Source organism: Homalodisca vitripennis, chromosome X (genome assembly GCF_021130785.1).
Source record: "Homalodisca vitripennis isolate AUS2020 chromosome X, UT_GWSS_2.1, whole genome shotgun sequence".
Lineage (NCBI taxonomy): Eukaryota > Metazoa > Arthropoda > Insecta > Hemiptera > Cicadellidae > Homalodisca > Homalodisca vitripennis.
This window is the reverse complement of record NC_060215.1, coordinates 35248833-35271968: the sequence shown is the minus strand read 5'-3', so window position 1 is coordinate 35271968 and position 23136 is coordinate 35248833.

Genomic DNA, 23136 nt, shown 5'->3' with positions numbered 1-23136 from the left:
ACCATTTTGTTTAATCAAATAAAGAAAAAATCAAATTGAAACTAGTTTGGAAATATTTATAATTAATTGAAACTTTTACACCGTAAATTGACAAGCAATTGCAATTTAAAAGCACACTAGCTGAATATCCGTGCTTTGCTACAGGACCAAAGTATATACATTTGTTATGTACCAACTGTTACTACGAACTGAGTATTTTTGTAACTTTATCGTCTAGAAACTTCCTTATACACAATATTTATTGTGCGATCTTCACGCTGCAGAATCACCAGGCTGTCAGTACAGTTCACTCGACAACAGGCCACAGTTCGCCGTGGGAGAAACACGGACTCCTTAAATACACTCCAACCATTATTAGGGATTACCCTTGAGCTTTATTCTTCTGCAAAACAGAGTTGGCCTGGAGAATCTGCAGTCTTTAAGACTTAAACTGATAGGAATCATGGGGCTTCAGGGTATGAAGACTGTTTCACCCATTCCACAGCCAGTAAATATGGTACCAATATGGTAGTTCGTCGCTGAGTTTTAACTTGAACTGTGATTGTGTCATGTCATTACATAGTTTAGGGAATGAGGTTCAGAAAAAAAATTATTAAAGATCTAGCTTGCAAATACAGATTGCGAGGTTAAATTCCTGGTGGGTTGAGTTTTGTAAAATTAAGAAATAGTGGATAACGTCTTCTGGTTCTACAACCTCAGCGCAAAGCTACTCCAGTAAATTAATGCACGTTGCAGAGTCGTTCTATAAGAACAAACTATCTTTAGCGTTAATATTGTTGAAAAAAAATTTAAAATACGCATATCTTATAAAAAAAAACAAATATTTTATTAACAAATTAATTTTGTATTTACATCGATAGAAATAAACATTTTAAGGAGAAATATACATATACGGACTGAATTAGACTGTCTATGTAAGTGAGGAGAGAGGTTTAAACATGCAGTTCTCGGTGGGATCGTGGCGTGTAAAGTTTATTTATAAAGCCACGCGCTCCTCACTCCGCCAGGAGGACCGATGCAGCTAGGTGTAGAAAGGGATTCACTTCTCTACCTTTATCGCACATAATCCCCATGGCACATGCATAATCTCTATATTATATGTATAATATTAGGTTTAAGTAATATCTTGGAGCACTTACACTTCAGGTGCGAACTTTGTTCTTCGTAAAACTTTAAATCTATTATACAGTTATCAAGTCTGCGTGTTTCCTTCACTATGACTTAAAAATATTTACTTACATTTGTTTCAAACGGCTATGAAAATCTTGTAAAAGGTAATTACATGATTCCCAGGAGACTTTTAAATTACATATATCATAAAGAAAGTCTCGTGACTTCGTTTTAAAAATATAATGCTTTTATTATTATTAATTTAAAACAATCAATGTATTCATTTAATATCAACAATAACTTTGTGCCATAAGTCTGTGCATTTTTTCGATAAGAGTTTCTTTTAACCAAAATACTCGTATTCTCTCAGTAATATTTTGAATCCATTTCAATTAAACATATTTTTATTATTCCTGAATGAACTAGTAAGTGTATAATTAATAGTTACTTTTAACCTGTAACATATTACCTTTTTCAATTTTCATTACTTTTTAAAAACTATACTTTGTTTTTTGCATACTTTCAATATTCATGTACGAATTGCCATTAGATTATGTGCTATAATCACCCATTAAATTTTAAATCCACTAAATGCTTATTATATAGCTTTATCGGCTATCTGAAAACATTACTTTTTAATCGGTTTTCAATTTACAGATTAGGATGTTCTGAAAATAGGGAGGGTCTTGGGGTCGAGTCTTCAAAACTTCAAATATAAACAAGCCAAGAGATATAACATTTCAAAGATTGTTTTAAACCGACAATTTTTAAAATTTTATTGTTAAATATGACAACAGCATGAGACTTTATGGTGTCAGGGAGGTCATTATACAAGGTTAGGCCAAAGTAGGTGAAACTCTTCTCCTTCCAACCTCAAGCCGCACTTGAGGAAAGTGAAGCTTTCGGTCTTGACGGGTGCTCCTTTGAGTGATCTCTTCCCGATACGACGGTTTGTGTCCAAGATACCGAGGCTCTCCAAAACATAGGACTCTGTGAGTCATGGAGTTTGTCAGGACCCTGCATCTGTCTTCCATTGGAGCCAACCCGACGTTCTCTCTAAAGGGGGGTACATGTTTCTGCCGATTCAGGCAAAAAATGAACCTAACGGCAGAGTATTGCACTTTTTGAATTCTACAAGCATCCCCCCTGATATACTATTTCCGTGTGCAGGGTAGCAGTAGTAAAACACTGACAATATAAGTGACTGCATGATCTGCAGCTTTGCGGACTCTGGAAGCATATTTCTAAATCCATACAGACCTCTCAGTCTACCCAAGGCACGCTGTGTAGCATATGTTACGTTCAAGTTCAAGTTCAAAAATGCTTTATTCACAAAATTTGATTTTTTATACGTAGTCACTAAACATGAGGCCTTAATCCAGTATGACTCCCAAAGTTTTCGCTTTGTCAAATACTGCCAGACTACTACCACCCAGTCTGATCTGTAGATTAGTTTCGCCGAGGGCCTGTAAAATAGTGTGTGGGGCCAAGTGAAGAACTGTGCACTTGTCTGTGTTGAGCTTAAGACCATTAGTCACTGACCACAGGTTCACACTGAGTAAATCAGATTCTATTTGCCCAATAGCCTTGCCCAACCTGTCCAGGTCATATGACAAGTGAGCTGACAATCATCTGTGAATAAATGAGGGGTACAATACTGCACACACCTGGGAAAATCACAAGTGTGCGGACTGAGTTGACCTCTGGCAGTCGGACAGTGCAGACGTGCTTATCTCGTGCTCCGTAACATGAGTGACTGTGTCGTTTGTAATGATCTGTTACCGGAAAGAAATGATTTTGCGTTGTGTTACCAATGTAATAATGGTTTGCAATTTAAATGTGCTGAAGTACAAGAATCTATGTGGAATCGTATGGGTCAGCAGCGTCGTGAATCTTGGAAATGCAAAAACTGTACAGGTAAAAATAAAGGATCTAAAGAACAGCAATTGGTCAGTAAAGATTTTAGTAATAAGTTGCATGAAGATGTCTTAGTAAAAATGGAGGAAACTATTAAGTTGTAATTTTTGTCTTATGAGCAGAACTTTGTCTCACAACTCTCTGAATTTAAACAATCTTTAGAATTGTTTTTCAAAAACAAAATTGATGACTACGAAACTAAAATTAATTTGTGCTGATGTAATGATGTGCTAAAATTAATGTAATTGTGTTGATGGTATGGTGGCCAAAAGTCCAACAGGTGACTGCCGCAAAAAACCTGTCAAAGGTACAGCGGTTGGCATGCTTGGGGACAACGGGTGCCATGAGAGGAACACCAACCGCTGCTATGGAAGTAGTGCTAAACCACCCACCCCTAGACATATTCGTCATAGGAGAGGCTAGGATGGCTGCCTACAGACTGAAGTGCAATGGGAACTGGCATTATCACCATGCTAGTAAGCACTCCAAGATCGTTGACATTCTCAAACTGGATATTCTAGAAATGATGTCTGACAGAATGGCAAAGGTTACGGACTGGGAAAAACCATTTCAAGTCAACATTGTTGAAAGGAAGGAATGGTCAAAAGGTGAGCCTGACTACAATGAAGAAGGCTCTAACCTGGTACACGGACGGGTCAAAGACTCTGAAGGGTACTGGGGCAGGGGTCTGGGGAGCCAGACCGAGGGTTAACTTAAGCTTTAGCCTAGGTAAACTGGCAACTGTCTTTCAGGCTGAAGTTACAGCCATTGCAGAATGTGCAAGAGTTAATGTGGAAAGGGGCTACAAAGGCAAAAACATCTACATTAACTCGGACAGCAGGGCTGCTCTGCAGGCCTTGGCCAACCATGACTGTAATTCGAAGACAGTCTGGGAATGCCATAAGGTCTTGAAATTGCTGGCGAAAACCAATAAAGTTATTCTAACTTGGGTGCCTGGACATAGAGGAATCACAGGAAATGAAGGGGCAGACAGTTGCGCTAACTTGGGAGCCAACCGTCTTCTTACCGGTCCTGAACCAACGTGTGGGGTCTCATATAACTTAGCACGTAAATCAGTTACCAAGTGGATGGCTAACAAACACCTACAACATTGGAGAAATACTGAGAGGAATGTACAAGCAAAGCGGATGCTCAAGGGACCATCAAGGAACATTGCAGCAGATGCCCTTAGAATGAGTAGAACGGAGATCAGAAAGGTGACTGGTTTTATTACAGGTCATTGGATATTCCGAAGTCACCTGAACAGAATAGGTATTCCAGTTCAGGAAACACTGTGTAGGAAATATGGCGAGGCTGACGAAACAGCCAAGCACGTCATATTTGAATGTCCGGCATTACAGAGCAAACGCTCAAGATCCCTAGGTGTTCTTATGCATACGGAAGAGGGGTTGGAACAGGAAAGCATTGTTCAGAAGATCTCATGGTTTTGTAAAGGCCTGGGATTTGATACAGCTTAAACCTGGGAGAGGATGCACAATAAGCTGGATGGCTGAGAGGCAACTACCAGGCCTAGGAAACCTGGCCCTCTGTTAAAAAAAAAATTAATTTATTTGTTCATCATGTAAAGGAACTGAAAACATCACAGCCTAAGTTGGAGGAGGATAACAAACAACTAAAAGAAAAAGTCAAATCATATCAGGTACAATTAGAAAATCTTGAACAGTATAATAGGAACCGGAATGTTCAAATTGATGGTATCCCAGAGGTTGCCAGAAGTCGTGCAAAAACTTTGAAATCTGGTTGATATTCCACTACACATTAAAAATGACATACAAGCAATGCACAGAGTGCCTTTAAGGCAAGATAAGGGCCCTAAACCTATTATAGTGCAGTTTACAAACAGGCAAACTCGTGACGCATTGATCTCAAAGTGTAAAAAAATTGAAATTAAATCATCAAACTTTAGCAATGAAGCACCTGAAACTAATGTGTATGTAAATGCTCATTGGACACCTTATAATAAAAGCATTCTATTTCAAGCAAAATAAAATTAGGGAACATGGGTGGAAGTTTATATGGACTGTTAGGAAATCAGAAGGTGACCAAAGATATCAAGTTTCATCATCTGAACAAATTGACAGTCTGATGGGTGTAAATTCAAAAGTTTTGGTGGGTAAAAGTTAATTTAACATGTCACCAATAAAAAAAATAATGGAGCAATTGAAAATATTTAGTGTAAACATACGTAGTTTGAGAAAACACTATGACGAACTTTGTGTTTATTTAAGAAGTTTGCCATTCATGTGTAATGTAATTGTACTGTCAGAAGTCTGGATTAAAAGCGGCGAAGAGGACAAGTACCAGATGTCAGGCTACAACATGCTGTTACAGCCCAGACCGGACAACCAGGCCGGAGGTGTAGTTATCTACTTGGACTCTGCCCTGCAATATACCAGTGAGCTCATCCTACTTCAGACTACAGAAATAATCAATGTCATCTGTAGCTTTAATTATAATGGTAATATTTATAACTTATCACTTTTCGGCGTTTATCGACAGTGTAAATTTACATATAATGAATTTAAATTGGAATTTGATAATATTTTAAAGAGAAGTAATGATCCCTCAGTTATTATAGGTGACATGAATAGTTTGTTTGTTGAAAAATAATGACTCTGCTAAGGAATATTTGAGTTTAATATCGTCATATGGATTTGAGAGTTTAGTAAACACACCTACTCGAGTATTCAATAACAGTAAATCTTGTATAGATCATGTGTTAGTAAGAAACTCGAAATCGTTTAGTTTTACTGTAGTATAAATTACATTAGATATTAGTGATCATTATGCTCTTGACCTTAAAATAATAGGAATTAAAAAGGAAATAAATAATCCAAAATACTGTAAAATGTTGGATAAGGAATTATTAAGTAGGCAACTAAAATTAGCTGATTGGAGTCCAGTATATAATGAAATTAATGTATATAGTTCTGTTTCACAATTTTATGAAATTTACAATGAATGTTACAACAATTCTTGCTCATTGAAAAAAGTAACTAGTGAGAATAGGAGAAGGCAAGAATGGATTTCAGACAATTTAATTCGTTTAGTAAATATAAAAAATGATTTATTTAAAAATTATTGCAAAGATAGGCAAAACCTGGCTCTAAAAAATGAATATAAGGGACTAGCAAAAAATGTTTCAAAACAAATTAGAGGAGCAAAATTAAAGTATTATTCTTCATTGGTAAAGAGATGTCAAGGTGATTATTAATAACAAGGAATTATTAAAAGCAAGAAAAAATCTCTAAGTAGTATTAAATTAGATGGTCATTTACTCCAGGTGGTAGGAAATGAAAAACTTGTAGCTGATGGATTTAACAAGTATTTTACCACAGTCATTTCCTCATTAAGACAAGATGCTTTCGGTAGTGATTTATTCCTAGAAGATATTTTTATATACGATGTCCATTTAAGGGAGTTCAAACTTAGTCAAAATGATGTTATTAATGATATCAAATCGATTAAGAATAAGACTAGTTGTGGTATCGATGGTATTAGCATTTTTACCATTAAGGACAATATTGAAACGTTCCTCCTGTACTATACAGCATTTATAAAAGATCGTTAGAGCAAGGAATATTTCCAACTGAGTTCAAGACTGCTTCTGTAGTCCCAGTCTATAAAGAAGGAGATGCATCAGAATTGTTCTCATATCGCCCTATTTCTGTGATTAGTACTTCAGCAAAGATGTTTGAAACTATTATTAAAGATGAACTTATTAAGTACTTTATGAGTAGATCACTATTTTCTGAAAATCAATTTGGGTTTTCAGCACAAAAAGGAACAGACTTGTGTATAGAGAAGCATATAAACGATATAACAGCCTCCATTGACAAGCAAAAATACACATTAGCAGTATATTTGGATTTTCAGAAGGCATTTTATGTCTTAGATTTGAATATTTTAATAGGTAAATTTAAAAAATACGGTATAGGGAATAATGCACTGTTATGGCTAGAGTCCTTTTGCAGGGGTAGGAGACAAGTTGTGAAAATTAATAATTGTTTAAGTGTTATTTTAGAATTAGATTTTGGGACAGCTCAGGGCGGGGTTTTGGGGCCAATTGTGTTTTTTGATATACATCAATGATTTGCTAAATATTGAATTAAACTCATCTGTGTTTGCCTATGCTGACGACACCGCACTTGTGTGCTCTGCCTATAATAGGCAAGCTCTACAGTTAAAAATAAGTCAAGATCTAGAAAAAGTATCACGCTGATTAATCTAAAATAAATTATTAACAAATGATCAAAAATCTAAATGTGTTCTTTGACCATAAAGTACCTAAAGAATATTTACAAAATGTTTTCAATTTTATCTGTCACAAGCACCAATGGTTGTACGGTTGCTCATGTTATAACATTGAAGTAGTTAAATTTGTTAAATATTTAGGTTTATATTTAGATCAACACCTTAAATGGGATCACCACATTGATTACTTACCAAAGAAATTAAGAAAAGTGAATTATGCACTTTATCATTTGAAGCAGTATGTTAAAAGTGAACAACTGATACAAATATACACTTCATGGTTTGAAAGTATGATGAGATATGGAATAATTCATTATGGAGTAACATACCCCTCAATTATTAGGCCCGTGGTTATGAGTGAAAGACATGCACTTAGAATAATGTTTACTATAAAAAGAAATGAAAGAGTAAGTTACATTTTCAACCAGTTTAAAATATTGACATTTAATTAGGTTTACCAGTACTCAGCAATAATGCATATTTACAAATATATAAATCAATACCCGTTCAGGGAAATAATGAGAACAACTCGCTCTGCCCGGTATATGCAACTGGAAATTCCTTATTACACCAAAGAGCAGAGCAGACATCAGTTTAGTTATTCAGGTCGAAAATGTTACAATAACTTGATTTTAGCGTATGGAAATGAAATTATTTTCGAGAAAAAACACAAGGTAAAAATGAAATCTCTTGAACTTGTCAGAAACACATAAGTACAACTTGTCATATTAAACTACTACTCATGTATTGTTATTGCAGGCATTTTATTATATTCATTTATATAATTATTATAGTTATTTTTTATATAGTATTAAATTGCTACATAGTATTTATTCGTTATATAGTATTTGTATATTATTATTTTTATTTTATACTATTTATTATTTGTTATTTTATATTCATTTAGTATTTTAGGTTATTTATTTAATATAATTCACAAAGTTAACTGCAAAATCATTATTTTGTTAAGTTTCAAAAGTCACTTACCACTATTAAAAATATTGTATTCGGACACCATGGACACAGATTTCAATTTATGCTGTGGATATTGCCTCTCCCTTAAGGAAGGCAATATTATACGATACAAAATTTAATGACAATAGTATTTTATATCATGTCACCAAATATTGATATAACTGATGGGAAGTTATTGTCATTGTCTTTGCTTTAACATTTTTATTCATACTGTTTTTTAGATTATAATGTTTAGTGTTACATTGCGTAGTTATATTATTTTATTGTTAATTCTTCATAGTTTATTTGTTGTTATTATAGGTCTTTTCTACTTTATAGTTTATATAATTAATGAAATTGTTATTATTATTTCAATGTTATTGTTATTTTTACTTTTAATTATTTATAGTTCATATTATTGTTATAGGCCTTTTCTGCTTAAAAATCTATAGATCATCCTAGTTCATAGTTCCAGAATTGTTATTACTTACCATGGCAAACAAGTGTTTATTTCTTAGCAGTTTATTATTTATTGTCGCTTTCTGCTCAACAATTTTTTATATAATGATTAAGCTAAAAACATTTTTCTATTTGATTAAAAGTTATTGGTGGTGGAAGATAAAAATGGACGACTGCAAAATGTTTCAAAACCTGTAACATGTTAACTGTCAACAACTTTTCTCCCACGGGCCCTGTGAGGCGCATTGGGATCTGTGAGATTTATGTACTAAAAATGCTGACTTAAATTAAGAGTTTTGAACTTAACTTGAACTTGAACTGAAGAAATTGGACCAGTACAGCTGCCTTAGGGAATACCTTAGGCAGTGGTGTAGTGGGGCCGGAGCGGTCCGGAGCGGCGCTCCGGCACAGCTTTAAGAAGCGGAGCGTCGCTCCGGCATAGCATCTAGAGCCGGAGCTGTGAACTGGAGCGCCACCCGCCTGTAAAATGTGGTAGGCGGGTGACGACTGACGAGTCGCTGGATAATGAAAAGGCCAGAACAAACCCGCATCACTTATATGTCCGTTGAATGGTATCAAGGTAATTGTAGGCGCTGTGCAATAGACAACCCTTGTAACTCGCAACTAGCGCCTTCATACAAATCAAGATACTCTCTCACTCCCTCCCCCCTCCCATGACAGGTGTGCCACACCACCCCGCCCGACCATCTCCTACTACAGTTCGAGGACTTTAGCTGTGCGCGTGACCTTGAGTGTGTGGTGATAGGCGGGAGGGGTGGCGGGGTAGCATTATGCGCTGCGTCCCGAAAACATTTCCTGTGACTCATGGCTAAAACCAGTGGCGTAGCGAAGGGGGGGGGGTCCAGGGGGTCCGGACCCCCCCCCGAAATTTTAAGACATATTAAAAAATAAAGCATGGGGCAGGAAAAAAAGGACAGTTATCATTACTCTTGTCTACAAACATTAAATTGATTGATTTCACTGATTGAAGTGACCATTGTTAAAAATATTATTGTCCTTTCGTTTAAATCATAAAGTATCAAACGATACTTTTGGGCTCGGCCTTTTGAATAGTGTAGTGTAATCACGGTATTTCTATAGGGCGCGGTCACGTGACGTCGCAAAGTAACCTGAACCGTAACGCGGCGAACAGTTTAAATTAGCGACCACTTCGTTCAAATTCGTCGTGGGGACGTAAAGTGACTGCTTAGAATTAAGTTACGACGTTGATTTTAGGTGTCATTAAACTGTAAACGTGTATAATTATCGGAAAAAAAAACTTTCGGTCGGATAATACACTTGAAAAACTCTACTGATTAGAACTTCAACTAATTTGGATTTCAATGATTGAGGTAAAAGTGGGGTTTTCGATTGAGTTAGGACGACGATTTTTGTTATCATTAAACTGTACACCATACCTATATAATTATCGAGAAAAAAAATCACTTCCGGTCGGTAAATACCGAAGAAAAGCTCTCTACAGATTAAGTTTTGACGATTTTTGATTTCATTGGTTGAGGTAAAAGTGGTACTTAGGATTATGTTAGGACGGTGATTTTAGGTATTAATTCAACGCCGACTAATACATATATAATTGTCGAGAAAAAAAAAACAATTAATCACTTTAAATTAGCGACTTTTTTCCTATGGAGTCCCACATGGATCTATACTTGGACCAGTCTTGTTCCTTGTGTACGTCAGCAGGCTGAACTCATCGCTCCTGAGAGGGAAAATGGTCCAGTATGTTGACGCTGCATTAAAGCTCCAACAAAACATGAATTAGAAATCATTTTCTTTTTAGAACTGAATTCATGTATTCATTTTTTGTTTTATTAAATCTGAGGACCAATAACTCCAAATCGAATGCACTAAATTTCTGTTTGCGGTAAAGAGAGATTGAGTATCGCGCTGCTGTGATGGCGGACGATGTCCTCATAGAAGAAACTGATTCCACCTAGTTCCTTGGAATGTACCTTGATCGAAGTCTGACTTGAGACAATCACATTGAAAGTACCTGCTCAAAGGTTTCTTCAGGCATTTATGCTATACGGAACCTTTCAAAATTTTGCTCCCGGGATGTACTAAAAATGGCCTACTTCGGCCTTGTATACTCCCATCTAACGTACGAGTTGAGGCTATGGTGCAGCTGTTCTAAATACAAATTTGAGCGAGTATTTAGAAGTCAAAAGAAAGCTGTCCGCACCATTTCAAAATTGAAATACCGAAATTCATGCAGAGATGCCTTTAGGGAGCTGGGATTGCTAACTTTGCCCTGTCTCTACATCCTCGATGTCGCCCTGTACTGTCGATTTAAGTGCGAGTTGGTCCGGGGCAGGGACGTCCATCAATACGGGACAAGAGGCAGGGACAACCTTCGGTTACATCCGCACAGAACAGCCGCATTCAAACGTTTGCCATTCGAGGTTGGTGTTAAGTTGATCAACAAACTCCCTGATGAAATCAAAAATTTGAATGAACCAACAAAATTTAAAGCTCGATTGAGACACTTTTTGGTGTCGAGGGTGTTTTATTCGGTGGAAGAGTTTATGATGAGCCGCTGGGATGAAATTTAAAGTAATTCGATCATCCTCTATTTCTGGTGGTAAATTTTGGAAGAGTTTTAAACGTATGGCTGTATGGCTGTAAGTATGTATGAGTCTTAGGAATGAGTGTGGACTGTGTATGAACGGGTATGAATGGGGGCAATTTAAAATAGATATACATATTTCTAAATAATTTAATTTGACGATTGTGTGCAATTTTTATAATTGTTGACACAATAAAAAGTATTATTATTACCTCCGGTCGGAATATATCGAGGAAAAGCTCTACTGATTAAGATTTTGACGATTTTGGATTTCACTGGTTGAGTCGTTGAGATAAAAGTGGTACTTAGAATTATGTTAGAACATTGATTTTAGGTATCAATTGAACGCCGACTAATACCTATATAATTATCAAAGAAAATTTTAAAAAATCGCTAATACACCGGAAAAACTCTACTGATAAAAAGTTCCGACTACTTTGGATTTCACTGACTGAGGTATTATTTCATTTTCCTTAGTATATTCCGATCGGAAGTGATTTTTTTTTCTCGATAATTATATATTTATTAGTCGGCGTTGAATTAATCTCTAAAATCAATGTCCTAACATAATTATAAGTACTACTTTTACCTCAACCACTCAACCAGTGAAATCCAAAATCGTCAAAACGAATCTGTAGAGAGCTTTTCTTCGGTATTTACCGACCGGAAGTGATTTTTTCTCGATAATTATATAGGTAGTCGAGTACAGTTTAATGATAACAAAAAATCGTCGTCCTAACTCAATCAAAAATACCACGTTTACCTCAATAACCGAAGTCCGAAGTAGTTGAAGTTCTAATCATTAGAGGTTTTCAGGTGTATTTTATTTCCGACCGAAAGTGATTTTTCCGATAATTATATGCTCGTCTACAGTGTAATGATACAAAAAAATCGTCATTATAAATCATTCATAAATACCTCAATCAATGAAATCCAAAGTGCCCGAACTTCTAATCAGTAGAGTTTTTCCGGTGCATTTTCCGACCGTTAGTTTGATCTGTACCCGAGCAACGCTCGAAAATCGCCCTTCTTTTCTAAAGGGTTTTCGGCCGTCAGTGGCCCAATATCCCCGAAGGGGTATTTCATTTTCTTCACAAAATATATTTGAGTCAATTATACGCTTGAGTGAAGCTCTGTTTTGTTCTTTTTCTTTCTTATCCAGTGAATCCAACATCACTTTGGTGCCTTCTACTCGGCCAAAATCGAACTTCGTAAAGTTTCTGTAGCTATACAAGAAAATTTGTGGTACTAGAGTTGCTGTGAGAGTTTAATTTGCCTATTACATGTTTCCACTTTCTATAAGGCGTAGTTACTAAAGCTCCATATTTTTGGTATTTACCTTTTACCAGTGAATTCATTGGCAAATAACACACACAAAACGTCCCCCGGATCCCCCGGTTTCGGACCCCCCCCGAACGAAATTTCTGGCTACGCTACTGGCTAAAACCCTCCTTTCAGGAATCGTAATGGCCCAAATAACTCATCACACTCGCTAAAATCAGTCTGTTTTGTAAAAGTGGTGATTGTGGTGGAATTAAATAATATGAGAAAACCAAATAATAGGAATAATAGGATTTATCCTTGTTTTCCAGTTGTTATAGTGTTGTTTAACGTGTTTTTGAAAATAACGTATTTATCAATTTTATCTGCAAATCAAAATCGTGAGTTTAAAGTCGTTAAAGAGATTGTTGCGCCTTCATCTCAGCGGCTAGCACGTAAACGCAACCCGCCACACAGATAGCGTTTATTTGTTGAGAGGGTAGTATCTGGGCCCTACGAGCACAGCTAAATTCCTCCAACTGTAACTGCAGGAAGTGTATACTTACACAGACAGGTCGAGACTTGTTATTCGCGTTCCCGGTCTCTATGTTGTTGTGAGTGCTTGTATTAAGCTGTTATCGTCGAAAGTCAGTCGTAATGGTTGAGTTCAAACAGCGTACCGTATATACTGTTAGTTTTGTTTGAGTTGAGTCCTCTATAATACATTTGTGAAAGCCTATTACTAATTTTTAATTATTAGTTTGTGAATTTTGTGAAGTGATGGAACCAAAACCAAAACAAAAATATTTTCTAGTGCCCCCAATATGACTGAATGAAATCCAGTTCCTGGAACATCAAATCTAAAAGCTAAAATTAAAATAAGTAACCTCGCTGAGCCTGAGCCTAATGAAAAGGAAGTTCGGACAGATGACCCCCCCCCCCCACAGAACACAGTGGCCTGGAATTTGGACAGAAGACATGTGGGAGAGAAAGAAGGTGGCTTTTCCTTGGATAGACTCAAAGGAAGGTAAATTAGGCTGTAAAATTTGTTTTGAAGTCAGTAATTTGGGAGCCTACTTCGCTTTCTTATGAGTGGCGTTCGTACAAAGTTTGTTTTTATGGCTCAAATTGAACAAATCAACTCAATTCTTTGAGGAAAAAGATTATTGAACATAAACAGTCGAAAGCTCACAAAATCGCTCAAACAATTATTGACAAATCAAACAAACATTCGATGCCACAAGTAATTGATCAAATGAATCAAGCTCAGCTCGATTCAACTAAGGCTGTGTTTAGATCGGCATATTTTATTGCTCAATACGACCATCCGTACAGCGACCATTTCGGATTGCTTGAGCTACAAAAACTAAATGGGTTAGATGTCGGCGTAGGCCTTCATTCCAGGTATAGCGCGGCCGAAATAATAGAACATATTTCAAAGGAAATGAAAATGCGCATTTTGAAACAAGTCAAGGAAATTTCTGGAAAACTGTCAATAATCCTTGATGAATCCACAAGCATTAGTTCTAAATCCGTCCTCGTTGTATATTTAAAATGTGAATTTAGCAAGGATAAACCACCAAGTTTTTAACAGTGTTCACCAGTGCCTTGAAGGATATGGTTTTAATGGCGAGTACTTAAAAAAAACTTGGTTTCCTTTACAAGCGACGGGGCGAACGCCATGTTGGGAAAGCACTCAGGTGTAGCAAGGGGATTTTTATCTGTTTACCCTAATATTATCATATGGCACTGTATGAATCGAGAATAAGCGAGAGTTAAAAGAATGTGCACAGGAGCTCGATATTGAAATGAATAAAATCGGCAGAATTGTAAGCACGAGGTGGGTAGCAAGCAATTTTCGTACTGTTTCAGCCGTGTGGTTTGGTTATCAAGCCTTAGCCAGCCACTTCTCTAAAGCAATGGATGATCCTGAGAGAACATCCACTGATAGATGCAAATATAATGGTTTATTGAAGAAGCTGACTTCCCATAAGTTTTTGTTAAACTTAGCATTTATGTATGACATTCTTGCTGAATCGGCTTTGTTGTCTGAAAGTCTAGAAAACAGAGCACGTCCCTTGTATTTGCAGACAAACTGATTCATAGATCGATCAGATATCTGGAATCTTTGAAAGAAAAACCTGGGACAAGAGTTCTGGAGGTACAAGTCGCCATGAGGGAAGGCTGTTTTGCATCTGTAAAGTTAAATGAAAACCCTAAAATCGTATCATTTAATGGTGAGCAGTTGATTTCTAGTGTAATCAGCAACTTAAAGAAGAGAATGTTTACCGCTAGGTAGGCGAAGGAAATTGTCAAGAACGAGGAGTTTGTAGAGCAACTAAAAGTTTTGGAACCCGAATACTGGCCTACTGATATTCAACCTGGGTTTGGCCAAACTCAAGTGGAGCAGCTATGCAAACTCTTCAAGTTGAACATCAACAGAGATGTGACTGCTTACAGGGATTACTTGGACAACAGCAGGCGGGTACCTGATGGACTGCAAGAGCTTATAAACTGCACTAAAATAATACCCTGTAGTTCCGCTGACTGTGAAAGAGGTTACAGCAGTATGAATAACATACTCACACCATTAAGGAACTCAGTGACAGTAAGTCATGTCTCAGCCCTACTGTTTTTAAAATTCCAAGGTCCCCCGCTCCGCAGATGGAAGCCTGACCCCTATGTCATGACATGGCTAAGAAGACATCGTTCAGCAGCCGACACCCAAACAAGAATAGCAGAACCTCCAAAGAAAGGAAATAGGAATGGAAAAGGAGAGGAATTTTGAGAAATACTTTAGAGGTTATCGCACATTATTCATGTTAGTGTTACCGTTGAAAATATGTAAAAATATTACTTTTACAATATTTAATAGTTTTTACAATGCATTTTTACGGTATTTTTTTCAGGCTACAATCATGTTTTAGCACGACAGCACAGTAATTTTTCAAAGTATGTCTAAAATCATAGCTTATCTGTTTGTCATTACAAATTGTGTTAGCCTAGTTTACGAAATAAAATGTATTTTATTAATAATCAAAAAGATTTGTATTGCTATACCCAGCAACTCGCCGCTTCCATGGTGTAAGTATAATATATTTATATGTATTGCAGTTTTCACCATGAAATAACTACTGTTATAAATTATATAATAATGAACCAGAATATACAACATTTATTACAATCGCTCTAGTTTAAGTGGGTAAAGCGACAGTTTAAGTGGAAGTCTGCAAATGTAACGCCGCCCGCCGTCGGAACGCCAAGCTGACGACACGAGCCCGATCTGTACGAGGGGGGCGGGGGGAATCTGCGCGGTAGCACACCTATTATACTTACACCAAGGTCGCTCCGGCACAGCCAAATTCGGCACTACACCACTGACCTTAGGGGAGGTATGAACGTATTCAGTTTAAAACATATTGTTCAAAACCATAGTAATTCATCTTAGCCAACAGCATATCGTGACTGATAGAGTGAAAAGCTTGCGAATAATCAAGCAAAACAACAGAGCTAAATCTACCTCTGTCCTTTTCATCCACCAGATCACTAAACATGTTTGTGAGAGCAGTGCAGGTACTATGGTTTTCTCTAAACCCAGATTGCAATAATGGCAATATACCATTCGTTTTTATATTTGTGCTTAGCTGCTGAACTACTATTTGCTCTAGAACTTTTGATATAGCTGGAAGGATTGATATAGGCCTCAGATGCTTGACATTTATAGGGGTCGACATTTTAGGCAACAGAAAAACAATATTTATTTTCAAATTTGTAGGGAAATTCTCAGTTTTAAGAGACGTATTGATCAAATGGGTCACCGCTTTAAGAAAAAAAGGACTCGCAGCTTTTAACATATTTATTGAAATGCTATTAATGCCGACAGCACTAGATTTTATCTCATTCATTGCTAATTTACATTATGTTTATTACGCTAAATGCAAAAACCATTCAAACGCCACCCCACAAGGCAGGATTATTGGAACCGTTCGGTACAACCCCGTACTTTGTATTGAATAAGACATTTAAAACGCCAATTTATACCGTGATATACTTCAAAATAAAGGTATTTTTTAAGTGAGCAGCATTTAAAGTTAATGTATTGCCCATATCTCTACAAATTCTAAATTATGGCCAAAACACTGTTTTTTGTCTTTTTCTCAAAATATTAATTATAGATTCAACAGAAAGGCATTTCAATTAGAAAATTACTACTAAATTATGTCAAAAGGTCAGCGATAAAATTAATTCTTAGATTTACGTGATCGTTGTAATGACTAATATCTAGGTTTTCCAGCACACAACGCGTCATAATATTGCTTCGAAAAGGACATTCTTGAAATATTTCGATCTCAATATCTTCTCAGTCAATTTCACTTTAATCACATCTATGTGATGGGCTTTCACATTTGAATACAATAGTGAATTTACGAGATATTGCACAATACGAGACATTGATCTGTAGAAAATCCCTACTCGATGCGGGAAGTAAACTACCACTGTTACTGGAGTTTAAACATTGTGCACTGCAATTGTACGACCATTATTGCTTGATGAGATATCGAATGGGGCCCGATCTAATAATTTTATTATGCACGAACCTCCCAACTGACAGATATTCTTCAAGAAATAAGGTAAATAATCAGCATGGCGCAACTGCACAACTATTATAGTTATGTAGGAAACACTTTTGAGCAAATGTTTACTCAAAATGGATAATAAGTAGAGTAAAACCCGTGAATACATTCAGATCTTACTTCAAATAATCTGCGGAATACCCTCAGATATTGTGTATCAGTTGAGACCTACAACGAGACATGATATGATGGTTAGAATTAGAAATGTAATGGCTTTATCTCTCTGAATAAGAAGTTTACATGCTGTAGGAGCGTTTGAAAACAGAATTGACCTATGCTTTGCATAACCATGTAGGTCATTTTGAACCCTTGCAAGTATTTGTAAATATACCCATAGAATAGCTTAATAATAAGTAAATTGTACTTTATAACTAAAACTCATTAACACAAATTATATATTAATAGCAATCTCTTTATTGCATTTAAGCAATTTCTGACATTGTATCGCAATCGTCAACTTTAATTAATTTTGTAAAAAAACCATGCCCACGTTTTCTATCAGTCAGACATACACTTTATAAATTCATACAGACACATCCATTCCGACATCGGATCCAGCATTTATTTCTTGATTTCTAAATTTCCCAGGGGCTCATCACGAATTCTTCAACAGAGTAAAACGCTTTAGACACCAGAAGGCGCTTGAGACGAGTTTTAAATTGATTTGTGTTGTTTGAATTTTTTACACTTTCAGGGAGCCTGTTGATTAGTCTGACACCAACTTGTTGCGGGAGGTGTTGAAACAACGTCAGTCTGTGTTGCTGTGTTTTGAAGTTTTCCCTGCCTCTGGTTTCATATTGGTGAACTTCCCCGCCACGAACCAAGACACACTTGGACAAGGAGTACATTATTACCTCAGAAATATAAAAGCGGGGTAAAGTCAGCAATCCCAGCTCCCTGAAAGATTCCCTGCACGACTCTCTAAAGTTTAACTTTCCAATTACTCTTATAGGTTTTTTTGAGCTTAACAACTCGCTCCATTTTGATTTTAGAACAAACTCCCCAGAGTCTTATTCCATACGCTAAATGTGCATGGATAAGGCCATAATAAGCCTTATGGGGAACAGAACATTGCTAGTTTTCGCAAGGCAAATATGCCTGAGGAAACTTTAGCACATACAGTATCTACATGATCGTTCGTTCGTTCCTGCCCCTATCAAATAGCATTCTCAAAAACGTCATGGAATTAGTTTCCTCTGAAAGTTCTTCATCTACAAAAACAGTAGGCCGCTCTGCAACACCTGTCGGAGAGAGAAATGAACAACATTTGATTTTGACTGGTTGGTTTTCAAGTTTATCTCCGAAAAGAACTGTATAGATGAATTTAATTCTGTGAATGATGTGATCTCCAAATCTTTAAGAGATTTAGATTTTTTTTCAACATCTAAATTGTTCAGGGTTCAGAATTTCGTTGTCTTCTAGAAAGTTTACGATTCTTTCATAGAAAACCTTTTCAAAGATTTTGCTGAACACTGGAAGGATTGAAATAGGACGGTAGTTGCTTTTTAAGCGGAAGTCGTCCTTTTTGAAGATTGAAATGACTTTAGTGGTTTTTAAAAGAGATGGAAAATTTCCAGTGTCAAATGAAAGAATCAGTTTGTTACTGGTCTCAAAATATGCCTAAAGCAGCATTTAATAAGCCACACGGATACTCCATTGGAATCACACGATTTCTTTGGGTTCAGCCTCTGCACAACACTCGCCACCTCCTCCACACACACAGGGGCCAAGACCAAGGATGCAACTGGAATTCTAACATTTTCGCAAGGTTGTTGTTTTCTGGGCGACGGATTAACCGAAACCACAGAAGAGAATTATTTATAAAATTCATTGGCAACTTGTGATCTATTTTGAACAATTGTGTCTCCAATTTTTCTAGCAATTGATTTAGTTTGATTTCTCAAACTTGTATCTCGAGACGAGTTTATAATTTTTCAAGCTTTTTTTGAAAAGTTTTCACAAGTATCCAAGGCTATATTGAGATCATAGGCCTTAGCAGCCCGTAAGACCGTTCTGTAAATTCTCCGGTATGTTCTGAAAAAGGTTTTGAAATTTTCACTTTGAGTTTGAGTGAATATTTTATGAAAGAATTTAAGCTTTTCTCGATATACAACTATTCCTTTAGTCAACCAGGAGCTTGGTTTTGTTTTTGGTTGATTTTAATTTTTTTGGATGGACAAGCAATATCCAAGTAATGGTTAAAGCCATTGCTGAATGCCTGATACATGTCATCGACGCTTTCGAACTCGTCTAAAAATGTCCAAGACTCGTTACTCAGGAATTTATTCAGCAAGCATATATTCTGATGTTTGATTGACCTCATGATTTTAAGTTTTGGACTTTGAATATCCAGTTTGCACCCACGAACCAAGGCCTCCAGCACTAAATGGTCAGAGATAGCCGTGCCCACAACAGAAACTGTTGTGCCCGAATGTTGGTAATCACATTGTCGATAGCAGTTCTCGTCGTAGCGGTCACTCGTGTCGGAGAATTCACGAACTAATTTAAATTGAATGAAATAAGACTGTCGCGAAGCTGCTGGGTAAGACGGTCAGTGTGGTCCATTACATTGATGTTAAAATCACCAATAATTTTGTGGAATTTCGAAAAAAGGGTAGCAAGGACCAATTTCTGGCTTGGCGGTTTGGCTGCGATGTAAAGTCTGCTTTCTATGTTGTACCTTAGTCCATGTCACTGAGCGTTTGGAATCTGCGCACTCACAGGTTCTCAGCTAATGTTTTAAACATTGGCCTGCTCAGAAGTTCGGTGTTTCCGGTGCATTGATTGGCCGAGCACTCTGTAGACTGCCCCAAAAAGACAAGTTACAAATTCGAGTTGCTACAACTGGGTGCTGAAAACTCCTGTTGGCCAAGAAACGGTTCACATTGTATACCACACTCTACTGTCGCGGACATGCGCGCGATCTAGTCGATACCTGACAAGTAGTTTGCCGTGTAGATCTGATCCGTAAACTAAAGCAGCGAGGAATCTGAATCAATGGTATGGTCCAGGAGCACCTTGTACTCGTGATTCAAGCGCTCGATCTCGTTTTTAAGATGAGAGATCGCATCAGCTTCGTCTACAGGTACTGTTGGATCGTGTATGGCAGAATAGCGTCCGTGGTAGCTGCAGCAGTTGGTGTGGCGGGCAGAACAACGGCCGTAGTAGGTGCAGCAGTTGGTGTGGCAGCAGAACAGCGGACGTAGTAGGTGCAGCAGTCGGTGTGGCGGGCAGAACAGCGGCCGTGGTAGCTGCAGCAGTTGGTGTGGCGGGCAGAACAGCGGCCGTAGTAGGTGCAGCAGTTGGTGTGGCAGGCAGGCAGCGGCTGCGGTGGCTGCTGCAGACAGTATTAAGAAGCGCGGTGGGCCTAGGAGCGGTAGAAAACGCGTTCGCTAAAGGGAATTCAATATAGCAATGACATAGCACCTATCATAAAACCTGTCGTTTACTAAAGAAAGTAGAGTATATTTTGTTGTGTTAAATTGTTTAACAAGTGGATATCTTGCAGATTCCTTCCGCCATGTTAATCGATGATATAGTAGTGTCGTCTGTAAACAGGAAAGGTTTACTGGCCATGTTTAATTTAGAAATGTTACTTTTGTAAAATAAAATAGCCCCAGATTACTACCTCGCTCTAAGCCCTAATTAACTGAGTAAACACGTGACATGGATATGATAGGAAGGATTGATTCAATGAAAATATTGAGTTCACCTCCTTTTCACCATCCTTTTAGTGGAGTGAGTCTAGGTTAGAGCAGAATACAGGAGTTAAGTCTGTGATGGCGTCAGATTTGAGACGCTGCACTTAACGGAAGACCTGAACTCACTAAGCAAGTTTCATTCCTTGCTCCACAAACGACCTGGTACTGATGTGTATTATTCAAATAACATCAAGAACATGAGTGAAATTAAGCGCATACCCAGTCGCTTTCAACTTAAATAATAACTTGCCTTTGTTTACTGATTAAAAACCTTTATCCAAATAAAAAGATCTTCATAGCGCGTTCGTTACATGAAATGACGTTATTAAATTCTCTATTAATGGCAAACAAAGCATCTAAAATGTTTTTTATCAAATCTCACAATGTTACTCACATACAAGTTTGCTCTCTTGGATATACTTTTCTAATTGTTTTATAACTATCTACTCTAATACTTTAGAGATTACAATTAATAGGTATATAGGTTAATAACTATTATTATCTTTGAAGAGATTAGCTTTATACAAATGAAAACTTTGGCAATTACAAAAACAAACAGGAAATCGGCCAGAGATGATAGTTGAGCTGAAATTTATTAAGTGACTACATGTTTTAAAAAAGTGTTTAATTTTTATTTTACCAATTTTTTTAGAATACATTGAACTCATTTTGAACCTATATGTCTTCTTCTTACGGGAAGATCACGATACAAGGCTTCATGCTCTCAGTTACATTCCTAGCTACCACGGGTAAAGCTTTTCAAGTGGTTCTCTATTTAGCAGCTAGGGGCGCGGATGTCGCTTCCTGTTCTAGTAATACAAGGGAAAAAGTAGGTGTTTTTTCTCTGTTAATAAACCAAAATTTAAAAAATCTATAGTGACAACAATTGTAATAACAACGATGTTTGATCATACTTTTATATCCTCACAACTACCAATACAAAATTAAAAACTTCTCCTCTATCAAAATACCTCTCGTTTACTAAAGAAAGAGAAGTGTTGTTCTTCTGTGTGAAATAAACAACTAAAGTTTGTCTAATGAATTTGTCTGTTTCAGCATAAATCACTTCATCTTGGGTCTCTTTTTATCATTTTATGGAGGCTACCCATTCGAGGGTGGCTAATTAATATTCAAAATAAATTTCAAGCTCTATACTCTTAATAATACATATAATTATAACTTTATATGCTCACATACCGATACAGTATAAAAAATAGCATCTATAAAAATATCTCTCCTTCGCTATATTTAGTGAGGTGTCGATCATCTGTGCGAAATAAGCTGACATATTTATTAAATCAATTTCCCTTAGTATTTCGGTATGCACTTTTTTAAGGCTACATATTCATAAGTAGGTAATTTGCATACAAGACAAGTATAGGTATAAATTTCACTTCCATACTTACTAATGGCGAAGTTTTCATGCACTGATAGTAAATTGTACTGTAAATATTAATGACTTTTTACTTTAGTAAAAATTGCACCAAAATTATAATCATATATAGCTTTTATGGCAGTTACAAGTAATTTTCTTTGTTACAGGTGCGTAAGAAGGACTCGAAGGGTATTAAATTAGCACTATCTGAATGCTACTCCTTCGTGTGAAGGTGATTTGCATACAACTACAAGCATAAAGAGATTCATTCTTATGGGTTTTGCTCTATGAGTAGACTACACACAATTTATGATATCAAGTTATTCACGATAGGTTACGAACGTGAAGAAAAATTCATTGTTCATTTTGAAGTGATGCGGACGTGTTACGATAAAATTGGTGTTAGCATCTCACATGCTTCATATAGTTAAATATATGATATTTAAAAAAAAACACACACACACACACACACACACACACACACACACACACACACACACACATATATATATATATATATATATATATATATATATTCGTGTAGATTTTAAATCTGGATACTCCTGCACAGTGGTGTTTTTCCACCTCTAAAATTATGTATTATCTAGGCATTAACAAGGGCTATACTCTGGATGGGACCTGCGTCTTCATTGTGGTCGGTGTCGTGTCGCGTGTCGACTGAAGACGACCATGTTTGATTTCGGTCGTACAAACGGTGATGCCACACCTGTGTCGGGTTACATGCTCAACTATGGCATATTTGAGGCTATTTTACGTTGTACGTGGCTAGCCACGTGCTATTTCACACAGCCACGACGATATAACAGCCACGTTTTTACGGTTAGAATTTTTAAAGCTGGCATA